Below are 20915 nucleotides of genomic sequence, written 5' to 3' on the forward strand. Positions count from 1 at the left end.
TGTCGAGGTTTATTAGAATAAAAATTCTAAACAAAAACATTACAATTTAAAGTTATTCGAATGAAACGTATAATATCTTGCTGCGACATCTGTTATTCGTTTTAATACGTATTTTTGCCATTCATTGAGCATATACATGTTTGCTATAAATAAAAACGACTTTGCGATAAGTGTATGTCTTTCTCACTCCTGGTAACACCTACTTCACATACGTCAGAAGCCCACGACAAATCACAGTACAGTTGATATTCCTGGTAACTAATAGCAACCTAAACAAATACAAAAGGAAAATACATATGTAAAAATAGCTGGTATGGATGGAGAAAATTCTACGTAGAGGAGCGAACAACGGTCATCGTCAGGTTCACAAAGAAAGAAAGAGGTAACTGACTTATTTGAAGGCTGTTGTGTAATTGAGTGTAGGAATGTAGAGGGTGTGCTTAGATGTTTGATTATATTTATTAATATAGGTGGGCCTGGCATGGCCTAGCGCGTTAAGGCGTGTGCTACGTAATCTGAGGGTCGCGGGTTCGCGCCCGAGTCGCGCCAAACATGCCCGCCCTCCCAGCCGTGGGGGCGTTATAATGTTACTGTCAATCTCACTATTCGTTGGTAAAAGAGTAGCCCAAGAGTTGGCGGTGGGTGGTGATGACTAGCTGCCTTCCCTCTAGTCTTACACTACTAAATTAGGGACGGCTAGCACAGATAGCCCTCGAGTAGCTTTGTGCGAAAAACCAAACCATTAATATAGGTATAAAGGTGTTCCTTTATATTGGTTTATTTTGGGTTTAAGTTCTTGTATAAGTAAGGCTTCTTTAATTTTGCCTTTGTTTATGTTTGTTTCTTTATTTAGTATTTGAGTGTTTTCTATGGTTATGTTGTGTTTATTTGACTTGCAGTGTTCGAAAACGTGTGAAGGTAGCTTTTTATGTTTTTTGAATCTGGTTTCCATTTTTCTACTTGTTTCTCCAATATAGAAGTCGTGACAGTTATCACATTGTATTTTATAAATAATGTTGGTGTGGTGTTTGTCAGTGTAGTTTTTACATAGTATAGACCTCAGTTTTGTGCCTGGTTTTTGAATAAATTTGGTATTAACCGGAATGTCATATTTTATTACTAGTTTTTGCCAAATGTTGGTTATTTGTTTGCTGATGTCAGGAATATATGGTATACAGCAGTATATGGTTTCGTGATTTTTTGATCCGTGAGATATATTTACTTTTGTTGGTTGATTTTGCTTTCTGTCTAGGTGTGTGCGTATAATGTTTTCTACGGTTTGCAGAGGAAACCTATTGATGTTGATGAAGTATACGAAAGGAAAACAGTTTCTCGTGAAACCAGACGGCTTTTCGTGTAGTTGCTATTGTTATCAATTTGTAGATGTACAAACGAAATAATTAATTCCACATTTTTAACGACTGTATTTTTTAGAAATGTCGAGGCACCTGACGATATGAAGCTTTTAAGGTTGTCAAGAAAAAAAACGAAACAAAAGCCGTAAGTATACATGAATATTTTATCTTTTAGTGCAACAATGAATTTTTTCCCGCTATTGGTTTGTTTTAATTTCGCACAAAGCTACTCGAGGGCTATCTGTGCTAGCCGTCCCCAATTTAGCAATGTAAGACTAGAAGGAAGGCAACTAGTCATCACCACCCACCGCCAACTCTTGGGCCACTCTTTTACCAACGAATAGTGGGATTGATCATCACATTATAACGCCCCCACGGCTGAAAGGGCTACCATGTTTGGCGCGACGGGGATGCGAACCCGCGACCCTTAGATTACGAGTCGCACGCCTTAACACGCTTGGTCTTGCCGGGCTCTCGTAACTGAATATATTAGAGATTAGACAAGTATTAAGTTTACCAACAATATAATGTACAGCTGTATTAACTTTAATAAATACTTTAGTAAAGTGAAGAAATCACCAAGAGACAACAATTTACCAATTTTAATTAAATACTTTTAAATATGTAGATGTCACTACTTTTAAATATGTAGATGTCACGCCTATATTTCTGTGTATAGCAGCTTTTTATTCAAACTAAGCGTCCGGAAAATTTCTAATGTAAAAGTTTACAAAATCATAAGTTATAGAGCCAGGTACTTGTTTACTTGTTCTAACGTTTACTGGTTGTTTAACTGTTCTATAGCATTAAGCGCATGTGCAGAATGTTTGATGGGCGGGGGGGAGGGGAGTATAAATACCGCCACTGGAGGACGTCAGATAAATGAAAATTACTGTCACTTGTTTGTTGCCGTTGTTATTGATTGTGGACTTGTAGCATACACATTTGTTTGTTCATAAGAAAAGATGAAATAATGTACTGACCTACTGAACTAGTGTTACAATTTTGAAATACAGCTCATTGAAACAGAAATTTGTACAAACAATTTCCATCCATCTGTCCTTTTTAAATATCATTCAAAAGCATAACGTTGGAGTTGTTTGGTTCTTACAGTTGTCTTGTTTGTTTTGTTTTTTGAATTTCGCACTACTCGAGTCCGTTAGCCGTCCCTAATTTAGCAGTGTAAGACTAGAGGGAAGGCAGCTAGTCATCACCACCCACCGCCAACTCTTGGGCTACTCTTTACCAACGAATAGTGGGATCCGTAACATTATACGACCCCACGGCTGGGAGGGCGAGCATGTTTTGCGCGGGCGCGAACCCGCGACCCTCCATTGTTATGTATCTCGGTCTCCATTGTTAGTAGGTTTCATGACGTCGGTATGTAAATAAGCCTGCAACAAACAGAAATATGACAAACAATCTCCCAGCAGTGTGGCATACTCCGACTTCCCAAACGAAAACGTCATGGCTTAATTATGTAGGAGAGACTACGACATAATTCTTGTCATAATTATAACCTAAACAAAAACATAGCAATATCTCAACAAAATACTTTAAATGTACAAAAATAATACGTTGTAATAAAGGGGCGATCAGTCGTGTAAGAAAAAATTAATAGTTGAGCTATCTAAGAAGACAAACCTTGTAAAGATGTAAGTGTGGAAAAGTTGAACATGGTAAACTTGGTGTAACGTTTCCCATTCTTCACCCGATAAAATTAACGATGAAATAAACAAAATAAAACAACACTTTATCAACATCAAAAAATTTACTACAAAAAAAAAAAACCGTGAAAAAAATTTTACATACATACTTACATTAACAACACAGTCAATAAGAAACTACAAAACCTTATACTGCTACAAACCATATTACCGATGTCAGCGACAATAAAATAACCAACATTTGGAAACAAACTTAAAACACAACATTCCAGTAAACACCAAATTTATTCAAAAACCAGGTACAAAACTGAGGTCTATACTATGTAAAAACTACACTGACAAACACGACACCAACATTATTTATAAAATACAATGTGATAACTGCCACGACTTCTGTATTGAAGAAACAAGTAGAAAAATGGAAACCAGATTCAAAGAACACACAAAAAACAAACCTTCACACGATTTTGAACACTGGAAATCAAACAAACACAACATAAACATAGAAAAACATCCAGATACTAAGTAGGGAAACAAACACAAAAAGCCCCTCAGTGGCTCAGTGGTATGTCTGCGGATTTACAGCGCTAAAAACCGTGTTTCGATATCCGTGGTGGGCAGAACACGCATAACCCATTCTGTAGCTTTGCGCTTAATTCAAAATAACAACAAAAAATATATAAATAAACGTAAAGTCAAAGAATCCCTACTCATACAACAAATAAAACCAACATTAAATCAATATAAACGAACATCTTTTATACCTATGCAAATTAATAACCTAACATCTAACTGCAACGCCCCCTAATTTGTTTGTTTGTTTTGAATGTCGAACAAAGCTACATAAGGGTTACATGCGCTAGCCGACCCTAATTTAGCAATGTAAGTCTAGAGGAAAGGCAGCTAGTCATCACCACCCACCGCCAACTCTTGGGCTTCTCTTTTACCAACGAATAGTGGGATTTACCGTCACGTTATAACGCCCCACGGCTGAAAGGGCGAGCATGTTTGGTGCGACGGGAATTCGAACCCGCGACCCTCAGATTATCAAACGTGCGCCTTAACCCACCTGGCCAAGCCGGGCCACACCGCCCCCTGCAATTCCGTACCAGTTTACACTCTTGTTCCTAAGAAATGCGCCGGCAACAGACTTTTAAACCTAAAAAATGACGTAAGAGTGTCGAAACGTCGTTCTGTACTTTATTTTAATTAAAGTTTCAACACCCATATTAACCGTCTTGAGGAAACATCAGTGCTTAACATTGTCTTTACACAGTATAATACGTGTAATTTATCGTCAGTTATTAATAGGACCGGAGAAACTCTAGCAGATAGCTGGTCTGAGCGTGAATCAGGAATAATGTCACGTGCCATCGCCGGAAAAAAAAAAAAAAGTACAAACAAACGCATTCCGCACTCTGGATTCATGGGTGTGACGAAACAGTGTCGGTCTGAGCTCACTCAAGTACAGCCCAAAATTTTGAAATGTATATCGCTAATGATAGCTGTCATTCCTCTCATCTAACCACCTTTAGACCAGCGAAGGCTATGCACAGATAGCTCTAGGGTGATTTTGTACTAATATTTTAAAAAACAAACTGTTCGCAATATCGCACGAAATAGTCATCTTTGAAATCCTTTGTAACTGCGTCTTGTTTCTGTGAATGCAACGATACAATGAAAATGTTGTTTGGTGAAAGTATCAAGAAAACATATGAAAAGCAGCATAGTACCTATTGTCACAGATAGATGGCTCTACATGAAAAAAGGGATTACATTTGCATTTTCCCCTCATCACCCACCCGAAGTTAACCCAAACGTGCTTCTATTGTTTGTTCATTGTTTAGTATTATTTATAAATTATATGTTGCTTCTCCCCCCTCCACACTTACAGTACTATTTTTACAATTTTTCTATATTAACTAAAAGTACACCACACTTAAAGTACAGTTTTCACAATTTTTTTATATTAACTAAGGAGTACATACACCCACACTTACAGTACTGTTTTTACAATTTTTTATAATAACTAATAAGTACACCCACACTTACAGTACAGTTCTCACAATTTTTTATATTAACTAAGGAGTACATACACCCACACTTTCAGTACTGTTTTTACAATTTTTTTATATTAACTAAGGAGTACATACACCCACACTTACAGTACTGTTTTTACAATTTTTTTATATTAACTAAGGAGTACATACACTCACACTTACAGTACTATTTTTAAAATTTTTTATACTAACTAAGAAGTACACCCACAGTTACAGTACTGTTTTCACAATTTTTTTATATTAACTAAGGAGTACACCCACACTTACAGTACTGTTTTCACAATTTTTTTATATTAACTAAGAAGTACACCCACATTAACAGTACTGTTTTCACAATTTTTTTATATTAACTAACGAGTACACCCACCCTTACAGTCCTGTTTTCACAATTTTTTATATTAACTAAGGAGTACACCTACACATACAGTACTTTTTATCACAATTTTTTGATATTAACTAAGGAGTACACCCACACTTACAGTACTGTTTTCACAATTTTTTTTATATTAATTAAGGAGTACACCTACACTTACAGTACTGTTTTTAAAATTTTTGTATATTAACTAAGGAATACACCCACATTTACAGTACTGTTTTTGCAATTTTTTATATTAACTAAGGAGTACACCCACACTTACAGTACTGTTTTCACAATTTTTTATATTAACTAAGAAGTACACCCACACTTACAGTACTGTTTTCACAATTTTTTTATATTAACTAAGAAGTACACCCACACTTACAGTACTGTTTTCACAATTTTTTTATATTAACTAAGGAGTACACCCACACTTACAGTACTGTTTTTACAATTTTTTATATTAACTAAGAAGTACACCCACACTTACAGTACTCGTTTTCACAATTTTTTTATATTAACTAAGGAGTACATACACCCACATTTACAGTAATTGTTTTTACAATTTTTTTATATTAACTAAGAAGTACACCCACACTTACAGTACTGTTTTCACATTTTTTTATATTAACTAAGGAGTACACCCACACTTACAGTAGTGTTTTTACAATTTTTTTATATTAACTAAGAAGTACACCCACACTTACAGTACTGTTTTCACAATTTTTTATATTAACTAAGGAGTACACCTACACATACAGTACTATTATCACAATTTTTTGATATTAACTAAGAAGTACACCCACATTTACAGTACTGTTTTCACAATTTTTTTATATTAACTAAGAAGTACACCCACACTTACAGTACTGTTTTCACAATTTTTTTATATTAACTAAGGAGTACACCCACACTTACAGTACTGTTTTTACAATTTTTTATATTAACTAAGAAGTACACAAACACTTACAGTACTAATTCACAATTTTTTTATATTAACAAAGGAGTACATACACCCACATTTACAGTACTGTTTTTACAATTTTTTTTATATTAACTAAGAAGTACACCCACACTTACAGTACTGTTTTCAATATTTTTTTATATTAACTAAGGAGTACACCCACCGTTACAGTACTGTTTTCACAATTTTTTTATATTAACTAAGGAATACACTCACACTTACAGTACTGTTTTTACAATTTTTATATTAACTAAAAAGTACACCCACACTTACAGTACTGTTTTCACACTTTTTTTATATTAACTAAGGAGTACACCCACACTTACAGTACTGTTTTCACAATTTTTTTATATTAACTAAGGAGTACACCCACACTTACAGTACTGTTTTCACAATTTTTTTATATTAACTAACGAGTACACCCACCCTTACAGTCCTGTTTTCACAATTTTTTATATTAACTAAGGAGTACACCTACACATACAGTACTATTATCACAATTTTTTGATATTAACTAAGGAGTACACCCACACTTACAGTACTGTTTTCACAATTTTTTTTATATTAATTAAGGAGTACACCTACACTTACAGTACTGTTTTTAAAATTTTTTTATATTAACTAAGGAATACACTCACACTTACAGTACTGTTTTTACAATTTTTTATATTAACAAAGAAGTACACCCACACTTACAGTACAGTTTTCACAATTTTTTATATTAACTAAGAAGTACACCCACACTTACAGTACAGTTTTCACAATTTTTTTATATTAACTAAGGAGTACACCCACACTTACAGTACTGTTTTTGCAATTTTTTTAAATTAGCGAAGGAGTACACCCACACTTACAGTACTTTTTCACAATTTTTTATATTAACTAAGAAGTACACCCACACTTACAGTACTGTTTTCACAATTTTTTTATATTAACTAAGGAATACACCCACACTTACAGTACTGTTTTCACAATTTTTTATATTAACTAAGGAGTACACCCACACTTACAGTACTGTTTTCACAATTTTTTTATATTAACTAAGGAGTACACCCACACTTACAGTACTGTTTTTACAATTTTTTTATATTAACTAAGGAGTACACCCACACTTACAGTACTGTTTTCACAATTTTTTTATATTAACTAAGGAGTACACCCACACTTACAGTACAGTTTTCACAATTTTTTTATATTAACTAAGGAGTACACCCACATTTACAGTACTATTTTCACAATTTTTTTATATTAACTAAGGAGTACACCCACACTTACAGTACTGTTTTCACAATTTTTTTATATTAACTAAGGAGTACACCCACACTTACAGTAATGTTTTCACAATTTTTTTATATTAACTAAGGAGTACACCCACACTTACAGTACTGTTTTACAATTTTTTTATATTAACTAAGGAGTACACCCACACTTACAGTACTGTTTTCACAATTTTTTATATTAACTAAGGAGTACACCCACACTTACAGTACTGTTTTCACAATTTTTTTATATTAACTAAGGAGTACACCCACACTTACAGTAATGTTTTCACAATTTTTTTATATTAACTAAGAAGTACACCCACACTTACAGTACAGTTTTCACAATTTTTTATATTAACTAAGGAGTACACCCACACTTACAGTACTGTTTTCACAATTTTTTTATATTAACTAAGAAGTACACCAACACTTACAGTACTGTTTTCACAATTTTTTTTATATTAACTAAGGAGTACACCCACACTTACAGTACTGTTTTCACAATTTTTTTATATTAACTAAGGAGTACACCCACACTTACAGTACTGTTTTTACAATTTTTTTATATTAACTAAGGAGTACACCCACACTTACAGTAATTGTTTTCACAATTTTTTTATATTAACTAAGGAGTACACCCACACTTACAGTACTTGTTTTCACAATTTTTTTATATTAACTAAGGAGTACACCCACACTTACAGTAATTGTTTTCACAATTTTTTTATATTAACTAAGGAGTACACCCACACTTACAGTACTGTTTTTACAATTTTTTTATATTAACTAAGAAGTACACCCACACTTACAGTACTGTTTTCACAATTTTTTTATTTAACTAAGAAGTACACCCACACTTACAGTACTGTTTTCACAATTTTTTTATATTAACTAAGGAGTACACCCACACTTACAGTAATTGTTTTTACACAATTTTTTATATTAACTAAGGAGTACACCCACACTTACAGTACTTTTTTTCACAATTTTTTTATATTAACTAAGAAGTACACCCACACTTACAGTACTGTTTTCACAATTTTTTTATATTAACTAAGGAGTACACCCACACTTACAGTACTGTTTTCACAATTTTTTTATATTAACTAAGGAGTACACCCACACTTACAGTACTGTTTTCACAATTTTTTTATATTAACTAAGGAGTACACCCACACTTACAGTACTGTTTTCTCAATTTTTTATATTAACTAAGAAGTACACCCACACTTACAGTACTGTTTTCACAATTTTTTATATTAACTAAGGAGTACACCCACACTTACAGTACTGTTTTTACAATTTTTTTATATTAACTAAGGAGTACACCCACACTTACAGTACTGTTTTCACAATTTTTTTATATTAACTAAGGAGTACACCCACACTTACAGTAATTGTTTTCACAATTTTTTTATATTAACTAAGGAGTACACCCACACTTACAGTACTTGTTTTCACAATTTTTTTATATTAACTAAGAAGTACACCCACACTTACAGTACTGTTTTCACAATTTTTTATATTAACTAAGGAGTACACCCACACTTACAGTACTGTTTTCACAATTTTTTTATATTAACTAAGAAGTACACCCACACTTACAGTACTGTTTTCACAATTTTTTTATATTAACTAAGGAGTACACCCACACTTACAGTACTGTTTTCACAATTTTTTTATATTAACTAAGGAGTACACCCACACTTACAGTACTGTTTTCACAATTTTTTTATATTAACTAAGGAGTACACCCACACTTACAGTAATTGTTTTCACAATTTTTTTATATTAACTAAGGTACACACACTTACAGTAATTGTTTTCACAATTTTTTATATTAACTAAGGAGTACACCCACACTTACAGTCACAATTTTTTTTATATTAACTAAGGAGTACACCCACACTTACAGTACTTGTTTTCACAATTTTTTTTATATTAACTAAGGAGTACACCCACACTTACAGTACTGTTTTCACAATTTTTTTATATTAACTAAGAAGTACACCCACACTTACAGTACTGTTTTCACAATTTTTTTATATTAACTAAGGAGTACACCCACACTTACAGTACAATTTTCACAATTTTTTTATATTAACTAAGGAGTACACCCACACTTACAGTACTGTTTTCACAATTTTTTTATATTAACTAAGAAGTACACCCACACTTACAGTAATTGTTTTCACAATTTTTTTATATTAACTAAGGAGTACACCCACACTTACAGTACTGTTTTTACAATTTTTTTATATTAACTAAGGAGTACACCCACACTTACAGTACTGTTTTCACAATTTTTTTTATATTAACTAAGGAGTACACCCACACTTACAGTACTGTTTTCACAATTTTTTATATTAACTAAGGAGTACACCCACACTTACAGTAATTGTTTTCACAATTTTTTTATATTAACTAAGGAGTACACCCACACTTACAGTACTGTTTTCACAATTTTTTATATTAACTAAGAAGTACACCCACACTTACAGTACTGTGTTCACAATTTCTTTATATTAACTAAGGAGTACACCCACACTTACAGTACTGTTTTCACAATTTTTTTATATTAACTAAGGAGTACACCCACACTTACAGTACTGTTTTCACAATTTTTTTATATTAACTAAGGAGTACACCCACACTTACAGTACTGTTTTCACAATTTTTTTATATTAACTAAGGAGTACACCCACACTTACAGTAATTGTTTTCACAATTTTTTTATATTAACTAAGGAGTACACCCACACTTACAGTACTGTTTTCACAATTTTTTTATATTAACTAAGGAGTACACCCACACTTACAGTACTGTTTTCACAATTTTTTTATATTAACTAAGAAGTACACCCACACTTACAGTACTGTTTTCACAATTTTTTTATATTAACTAAGGAGTACACCCACACTTACAGTAATTGTTTTCACAATTTTTTATATTAACTAAGGAGTACACCCACACTTACAGTACTGTTTTCACAATTTTTTTATATTAACTAAGGAGTACACCCACACTTACAGTACTGTTTTCACAATTTTTTTATATTAACTAAGGAGTACACCCACACTTACAGTACTTTTTTCAATTTTTTTATATTAACTAAGGAGTACACCCACACTTACAGTTCTGTTTTCACAATTTTTTTATATTAACTAAGGAGTACACCCACACTTACAGTAATTGTTTTCACAATTTTTTTATATTAACTAAGAAGTACACCCACACTTACAGTACTGTTTTCACAATTTCTTTATATCAACTGAGGAGTACACCCACACTTACAGTAATGTTTTCACAATTTTTTTATATTAACTAAGAAATACACCCACATTTACAGTACAGTATCCACAATTTTTTTTATTAACTAAGGAGTACACTCACACATACAGTACTGTTTTTGCAATTATTTTATATTAGCTAAGATTACACTCACACTTACAGTACTGTTTTTACAATTTTTTTATTAACTAAGGAGTACACCCACACTTACAGTAATTGTTTTCACAATTTTTTTATATCAACTGAGGAGTACACCCACACTTACAGTAATGTTTTCACAATTTTTTTATATTAACTAAGGAGTACACCCACACTTACAGTACTTGTTTTTTATTAACAATTATTTTATATTAGCTAAACATTACACTCACACTTACAGTACTGTTTTTACAATTTTTTATATTAACTAAGGAGTACACCCACACTTACAGTACTGTTTTTACAATTTTTTTATTAACTAAGGAGTACACCCACCCTTACAGTACTGTTTTTACAATTTTTTTATATTAACTAACGAGTACACCCACACTTACAGTACTGTTTTCATGCTTTTTTTATTAACTAAGGAGTACACCCACCCTTACAATACTGTTTTTACAATTTTTTATATTAACTAAGGAGTACACTCACACTTACAGTACTGTTTTTACAATTTTTATATTAACTAGAAGTACACCCACACTTACAGTACTGTTTCCACAATTATTTTATATTAACTAAAAAGTACACCATCACTAACAGTACTGTTTTCACAATTTTTTTATAATAACTAAGGAATACACTTACACTTACAGTACTGTTTTTACAATTTTTTATATTAACTAAGAAGTACACCCACACTTACAGAACTCTTTTCAAAATTTTTTTATATTAACTAACGAGTACACCCACCCTTACAGTCCTGTTTTCACAATTTTTTATATTAACTAAGGAGTACACCCACACTTACAGTACTGTTTTCACAATTTTTTTATATTAACTAAGGAGTACACCCACACTTACAGTCCTGTTTTCACAATTTTTTTATATTAACTAAGGAGTACACCCACACTTACAGTACTGTTTTCACAATTTTTTTATATTAACTAAGGAGTACACCCACACTTACAGTACTGTTTTCACAATTTTTTTATATTAACTAAGGAGTACACCCACACTTACAGTACTGTTTTCACAATTTTTTATATTAACTAAGGAGTACACCCACACTTACAGTACTGTTTTCACAATTTTTTATATTAACTAAGGAGTACACCCACACTTACAGTACTGTTTTCACAATTTTTTTATATTAACTAAGGAGTACACCCACACTTACAGTACTGTTTTCACAATTTTTTTATATTAACTAAGGAGTACACCCACACTTACAGTACTGTTTTTACAATTTTTTATATTAACTAAGGAGTACACCCACACTTACAGTACTGTTTTCACAATTTTTTATATTAACTAAGGAGTACACCCACACTTACAGTACTGTTTTCACAATTTTTTTATATTAACTAAGGAGTACACCCACACTTACAGTAATTGTTTTCACAATTTTTTATATTAACTAAGAAGTACACCCACACTTACAGTAATTGTTTTCACAATTTTTTTATATTAACTAAGGAGTACACCCACACTTACAGTATTGTTTTCACAATTTTTTATATTAACTAAGGAGTACACCCACACTTACAGTACTGTTTTTTTCACAATTTTTTATATTAACTAAGGAGTACACCCACACTTACAGTACTGTTTTCACAATTTTTTTATATTAACTAAGGAGTACACCCACACTTACAGTACTGTTTTCACAATTTTTTTATATTAACTAAGGAGTACACCCACACTTACAGTAATTGTTTTCACAATTTTTTATATTAACTAAGGAGTACACCCACACTTACAGTAATTGTTTTCACAATTTTTTTATATTAACTAAGGAGTACACCCACACTTACAGTACTGTTTTCACAATTTTTTTATATTAACTAAGGAGTACACCCACACTTACAGTACTGTTTTCACAATTTTTTATATTAACTAAGGAGTACACCCACACTTACAGTACTGTTTTCACAATTTTTTTATATTAACTAAGGAGTACACCCACACTTACAGTACTGTTTTTACAATTTTTTTATATTAACTAAGAAGTACACCCACACTTACAGTACTGTTTTTACAATTTTTTATATTAACTAAGGAGTACACCCACACTTACAGTACTGTTTTCACAATTTTTTATATTAACTAAGAAGTACACCCACACTTACAGTACTGTTTTCACAATTTTTTTATATTAACTAAGGAGTACACTCACACTTACAGTACTGGTTTTACAATTTTTTATATTAACTAAGAAGTACACCCACACTTACAGTACTGTTTTCACAATTTTTTTATATTAACTAAGGAGTACACCCACACTTACAGTACTGTTTTCACAATTTTTTTATATTAACTAAAAAGTACACCCACACTTACAGTACTGTTTTCACAATTTTTTTATATTAACTAAGGAGTACACCCACACTTACAGTACTTGTTTTCACAATTTTTTATATTAACTAAGGAGTACACCCACACTTACAGTACTGTTTTCACAATTTTTTATATTAACTAAGGAGTACACCCACACTTACAGTACTGTTTTCACAATTTTTTTATATTAACTAAAAGTACACCCACACTTACAGTACTGTTTTCACAATTTTTTATATTAACTAAGGAGTACACCCACACTTACAATACTTTTTAACAATTTCTTTATCTCAACTGAGGAGTACACCCACACTTACAGTTCTGTTTTCACAATTTTTTATATTAACTAAGGAGTACACCCACACTTACAGTACTGTTTTCACAATTTTTTTATATTAACTAAGGAGTACACCCACACTTACAGTACCATTTTCACAATTTTTTTAAATTAACTAAGGTGTACACCCACACTTACAGTACTGTTTTCACACTTTTTTTATTAACTAAGGAGTACACCCACACTTACAGTACTGTTTTCACAATTTTTTTATATTAACTAAGGAGTACACCCACACTTACAGTAATTGTTTTTACACAATTTTTTTATATTAACTAAGAAGTACACCCACACTTACAGTACTGTTTTCACAATTTTTTTATATTAACTAAGGAGTACACCCACACTTACAGTAATGTTTTCACAATTTTTTTATATTAACTAAGAAGTACACCCACATTTACAGTACAGTATTCACAATTTTTTTTATTAACTAAGGAGTACACTCACACTTGCAGTACTGTTTTTACAATTTTTTATATTAACTAAGAAGTACACCCACACTTACAGTACTGTTTTCACAATTTCTTTATATCAACTGAGGAGTACACCCACACTTACAGTAATTGTTTTCACAATTTTTTTATATTAACTAAGGAGTACACCCACACTTACAGTAATTGTTTTACAATTTTTTTATATTAACTAAGGAGTACACCCACACTTACAGTACTGTTTTCACAATTTTTTATATTAACTAAGGAGTACACCCACACTTACAGTACTGTTTTCACAATTTTTTTATATTAACTAAGGAGTACACCCACACTTACAGTACTGTTTTCACAATTTTTTATATTAACTAAGGAGTACACCCACACTTACAGTATTGTTTTCACAATTTTTTATATTAACTAAGGAGTACACTCACACTTACAGTACTGTTTTCACAATTTTTTTTTTTTATATTAACTAAGGAGTACACCCACACTTACAGTAATTGTTTTAAATTTTTTTATATTAACTAAGGAGTACACCCACACTTACAGTAATTGTTTTCACAATTTTTTATATTAACTAAGAAGTACACCCACACTTACAGTACTGTTTTCACAATTTTTTTATATTAACTAAGGAGTACACCCACACTTACAGTAATTGTTTTCACAATTTTTTTATATTAACTAAGAAGTACACCCACACTTACAGTATTGTTTTCACAATTTTTTTATATTAACTAAGAAATACACCCACACTTACAGTACTGTTTTCACAATTTTTTTATATTAACTAAAAAATACACCCACACTTACAGTACTTGTTTTCACAATTTTTTATATTAACTAAGGAGTACACCCACACTTACAGTAATTGTTTTCACAATTTTTTTTATATTAACTAAGGAGTACACCCACACTTACAGTACTTGTTTTCACAATTTTTTTATATTAACTAAGGAGTACACCCACACTTACAGTAATTGTTTTCACAATTTTTTTATATTAACTAAGGAGTACACCCACACTTATTTGTTTTCACAATTTTTTTATATTAACTAAGGAGTACACCCACACTTACAGTACTGTTTTCACAATTTTTTTATATTAACTAAAAAGTACACCCACACTTACAGTAATTGTTTTCACAATTTTTTTATATTAACTAAGGAGTACACCCACACTTACAGTAATGTTTTTTTTCAATTTTTTTATTAACTAAGGAGTACACCCACCCTTACAGTACTGTTTTTACAATTTTTTTATATTAACTAAGGAGTACACCCACACTTACAGTAATTGTTTTCACAATTTTTTTTATTAACTAAGGAGTACACCCACACTTACAGTACTGTTTTCACAATTTTTTTTTTCATATTAACTAAGGAGTACACCCACACTTACAGTAATGTTTTACAATTTTTTATATTAACTAAGAAGTACACCCACACTTACAGTAATTGTTTTCACAATTTTTTATATTAACTAAGAAGTACACCCACACTTACAGTACTGTTTTCACAATTTTTTTATATTAACTAAGGAGTACACCCACACTTACAGTACTGTTTTCACAATTTTTTTATATTAACTAAGGAGTACACCCACACTTACAGTAATTGTTTTCACAATGTACACCCACACTTACAGTACTGTTTTCACAATTTTTTATATTAACTAAGGAGTACACCCACACTTACAGTAATTGTTTTCACAATTTTTTTATATTAACTAAGGAGTACACCCACACTTACAGTAATTGTTTTCACAATTTTTTTATATTAACTAAAAGTACACCCACACTTACAGTACTGTTTTCACAATTTTTTTATATTAACTAAGGAGTACACCCACACTTACAGTAATTGTTTTCACAATTTTTTTATATTAACTAAGGAGTACACCCACACTTACAGTAATTGTTTTCACAATTTTTTTATATTAACTAAGGAGTACACCCACACTTACAGTAATTGTTTTCACAATTTTTTATATTAACTAAGGAGTACACCCACACTTACAGTAATGTTTTCACAATTTTTTTATATTAACTAAGAAATACACCCACACTTACAGTACTGTTTTCACAATTTTTTTTATTAACTAAGGAGTACACCCACACTTACAGTAATTGTTTTCACAATTTTTTATATTAACTAAGGAGTACACCCACACTTACAGTACTGTTTTTACAATTTTTTTATATTAACTAAGGAGTACACCCACACTTACAGTACTGTTTTCACAATTTTTTTATTAACTAAGGAGTACACCCACACTTACAGTACTGTTTTTACAATTTTTTATATTAACTAAGGAGTACACCCACACTTACAGTACTGTTTTCACAATTTTTTATATTAACTAAGGAGTACACCCACACTTACAGTTAATGTTTTCACAATTTTTTATATTAACTAAAAGTACACCCACACTTACAGTACTTGTTTTCACAATTTTTTTATATTAACTAAGGAGTACACCCACACTTACAGTACTGTTTTCACAATTTTTTTATATTAACTAAGGAGTACACCCACACTTACAGTACTGTTTTCACAATTTTTTTATATTAACTAAGGAGTACACCCACACTTACAGTAATTGTTTTCACAATTTTTTTATATTAACTAAGGAGTACACCCACACTTACAGTACTGTTTTCACAATTTTTTTATATTAACTAAGGAGTACACCCACACTTACAGTAATTGTTTTCACAATTTTTTATATTAACTAAGAAGTACACCCACACTTACAGTACTGTTTTCACAATTTTTTATATTAACTAAGGAGTACACCCACACTTACAGTAATTGTTTTCACAATTTTTTATATTAACTAAGGAGTACACCCACACTTACAGTACAGTTTTCACAATTTTTTTATATTAACTAAGGAGTACACCCACACTTACAGTAATTGTTTTTTTCACAATTTTTTTATATTAACTAAGAGTACACCCACACTTACAGTACTGTTTTCACAATTTTTTATATTAACTAACGAGTACACCCACACTTACAGTTGTTTTCACATTTTTATATTAACTAAGGAGTACACCCACACTTACAGTAATTGTTTTCACAATTTTTTATATTAACTAAGGAGTACACCCACACTTACAGTACTGTTTTCACAATTTTTTATATTAACTAAGGAGTACACCCACACTTACAGTAATTGTTTTCACAATTTTTTTATATTAACTAAGGAGTACACCCACACTTACAGTACTTGTTTTCACAATTTTTTTATATTAACTAAGGAGTACACCCACACTTACAGTAATTGTTTTCACAATTTTTTTTTTATATTAACTAAGGAGTACACCCACACTTACAGTACTTGTTTTCACAATTTTTTTATAAGGAGTATAACTAAGGAGTACACCCACACTTACAGTACTGTTTTCACAATTTTTTTATATTAACTAAGGAGTACACCCACACTTACAGTAATTGTTTTCACAATTTTTTTATATTAACTAAGAAGTACACCCACACTTACAGTACTGTTTTCACAATTTTTTTATATTAACTAAGGAGTACACCCACACTTACAGTACTGTTTTCACAATTTTTTTATATTAACTAAGGAGTACACCCACACTTACAGTAATTGTTTTCACAATTTTTTTATATTAACTAAGGAGTACACCCACACTTACAGTACTGTTTTCACAATTTTTTATATTAACTAAGGAGTACACCCACACTTACAGTACTGTTTTCACAATTTTTTATATTAACTAAGGAGTACACCCACACTTACAGTCTTGTTTTCACAATTTTTTATATTAACTAAGGAGTACACCCACACTTACAGTACTGTTTTCACAATTTTTTTATATTAACTAAGGAGTACACCCACACTTACAGTAATTGTTTTCACAATTTTTTATATTAACTAAGGAGTACACCCACACTTACAGTAATTGTTTTCACAATTTTTTTATATTAACTAAGAAGTACACCCACACTTACAGTAATTGTTTTCACAATTTTTTATATTAACTAAGGAGTACACCCACACTTACAGTAATGTTTTCACAATTTTTTTATATTAACTAAGAAGTACACCCACACTTACAGTACTGTTTTCACAATTTTTTTTTATTAACTAAGGAGTACACCCACACTTACAGTAATTGTTTTCACAATTTTTTTTATTACATTTACACTTACAGTAATTGTTTTCACAATTTTTTATATTAACTAAGGAGTACACCCACACTTTTGTTTTCATTAACTAAGGAGTACACCCACACTTACAGTAATTGTTTTCACAATTTTTTTATATTAACTAAGGAGTACACCCACACTTACAGTACTGTTTTCATGATTTTTTATATTAACTAAGGAGTACACCCACACTTACAGTACTGTTTTCACAATTTTTTTATATTAACTAAGGAGTACACCCACACTTACAGTAATTGTTTTCACAATTTTTTTATATTAACTAAGGAGTACACCCACACTTACAGTAATTGTTTTCACAATTTTTTTATATTAACTAAGGAGTACACCCACACTTACAGTACTTGTTTTCACAATTTTTTTATATTAACTAAGGAGTACACCCACACTTACAGTAATTGTTTTCACAATTTTTTATATTAACTAAGGAGTACACCCACACTTACAGTAATTGTTTTCACAATTTTTTTATATTAACTAAGGAGTACACCCACACTTACAGTACTTGTTTTCACAATTTTTTTATATTAACTAAGGAGTACACCCACACTTACAGTACTGTTTTCACAATTTTTTTATATTAACTAAGGAGTACACCCACACTTACAGTAATTGTTTTCACAATTTTTTATATTAACTAAGAAGTACACCCACACTTACAGTACTGTTTTCACAATTTTTTATATTAACTAAGGAGTACACCCACACTTACAGTAATGTTTTCACAATTTTTTTTTTTTATATTAACTAAGAAGTACACCCACACTTACAGTACTTGTTTTCACAATTTTTTTATATTAACTAAGGAGTACACCCACACTTACAGTAATTGTTTTCACAATTTTTTATATTAACTAAGGAGTACACCCACACTTACAGTACTTGTTTTCACAATTTTTTTATATTAACTAAGGAGTACACCCACACTTACAGTACTGTTTTCACAATTTTTTTATATTAACTAAGGAGTACACCCACACTTACAGTAATTGTTTTCACAATTTTTTATATTAACTAAGGAGTACACCCACACTTACAGTACACCCACACTTACAGTACTGTTTTCACAATTTTTTTTATATTAACTAAGGAGTACACCCACACTTACAGTACTGTTTTCACAATTTTTTTATATTAACTAAGGAGTACACCCACACTTACAGTAATTGTTTTCACAATTTTTTTATATTAACTAAGGAGTACACCCACACTTACAGTAATTGTTTTCACAATTTTTTTATATTAACTAAGGAGTACACCCACACTTACAGTAATTGTTTTCACAATTTTTTTATATTAACTAAGGAGTACACCCACACTTACAGTAATGTTTTCACAATTTTTTTATATTAACTAAGGAGTACACCCACACTTACAGTACTTGTTTTCACAATTTTTTTATATTAACTAAGGAGTACACCCACACTTACAGTAATTGTTTTCACAATTTTTTTATATTAACTAAGGAGTACACCCACACTTACAGTACTTGTTTTCACAATTTTTTTATATTAACTAAGGAGTACACCCACACTTACAGTAATTGTTTTCACAATTTTTTTATATTAACTAAGGAGTACACCCACACTTACAGTACTGTTTTCACAATTTTTTATATTAACTAAGGAGTACACCCACACTTACAGTACTGTTTTCACAATTTTTTTATATTAACTAAGGAGTACACCCACACTTACAGTAATTGTTTTCACAATTTTTTATATTAACTAAGGAGTACACCCACACTTACAGTACTGTTTTCACAATTTTTATATTAACTAAGGAGTACACCCACACTTACAGTACTTGTTTTCACAATTTTTTTATATTAACTAAGGAGTACACCCACACTTACAGTACTGTTTTCACAATTTTTTATATTAACTAAGGAGTACACCCACACTTACAGTAATTGTTTTCACAATTTTTTTATATTAACTAAGGAGTACACCCACACTTACAGTAATTGTTTTCACAATTTTTTTATATTAACTAAGGAGTACACCCACACTTACAGTACTGTTTTCACAATTTTTTTATATTAACTAAGGAGTACACCCACACTTACAGTAATTGTTTTCACACTAAGGAGTACAGTACACCCACACTGTTTTTTCACAATTTTTTTATATTAACTAAGGAGTACACCCACACTTACAGTACTGTTTTCACAATTTTTTTATATTAACTAAGGAGTACACCCACACTTACAGTAATTGTTTTCACAATTTTTTTTATATTAACTAAGGAGTACACCCACACTTACAGTAATTGTTTTCACAATTTTTTTATATTAACTAAGGAGTACACCCACACTTACAGTAATTGTTTTCACAATTTTTTATATTAACTAAGGAGTACACCCACACTTACAGTAATTGTTTTCACAATTTTTTTATATTAACTAAGGAGTACACCCACACTTACAGTACTGTTTTCACAATTTTTTTTATATTAACTAAGGAGTACACCCACACTTACAGTACTGTTTTCACAATTTTTTA

At 30.9% G+C, this 20915-nt stretch overlaps 1 protein-coding gene across 2 annotated transcripts in view; it reads left to right on the top strand.

Moving 5' to 3' along the window:
- Nucleotides 1-309: 309 nt before the first annotated feature.
- Nucleotides 310-20915, top strand: part of LOC143231151 (glycoprotein 3-alpha-L-fucosyltransferase A-like) — a 44908-nt gene continuing 24302 nt past the window's right edge. Inside the window, exons 1-2 of one of the 2 annotated variants that reach the window (XM_076465792.1) lie at nt 324-382; nt 1435-1500. The gene's annotated coding sequence lies outside the window, so the exon portion shown is untranslated. Of the gene's footprint in view, nt 383-1434; nt 1501-20915 lie in introns of both variants that reach the window. The other variant, XM_076465793.1, reaches the window with a different exon arrangement.

This window comes from Tachypleus tridentatus, chromosome 10 (genome assembly GCF_004210375.1).
Source record: "Tachypleus tridentatus isolate NWPU-2018 chromosome 10, ASM421037v1, whole genome shotgun sequence".
NCBI classification, from domain to species: Eukaryota; Metazoa; Arthropoda; class Merostomata; order Xiphosura; family Limulidae; genus Tachypleus; species Tachypleus tridentatus.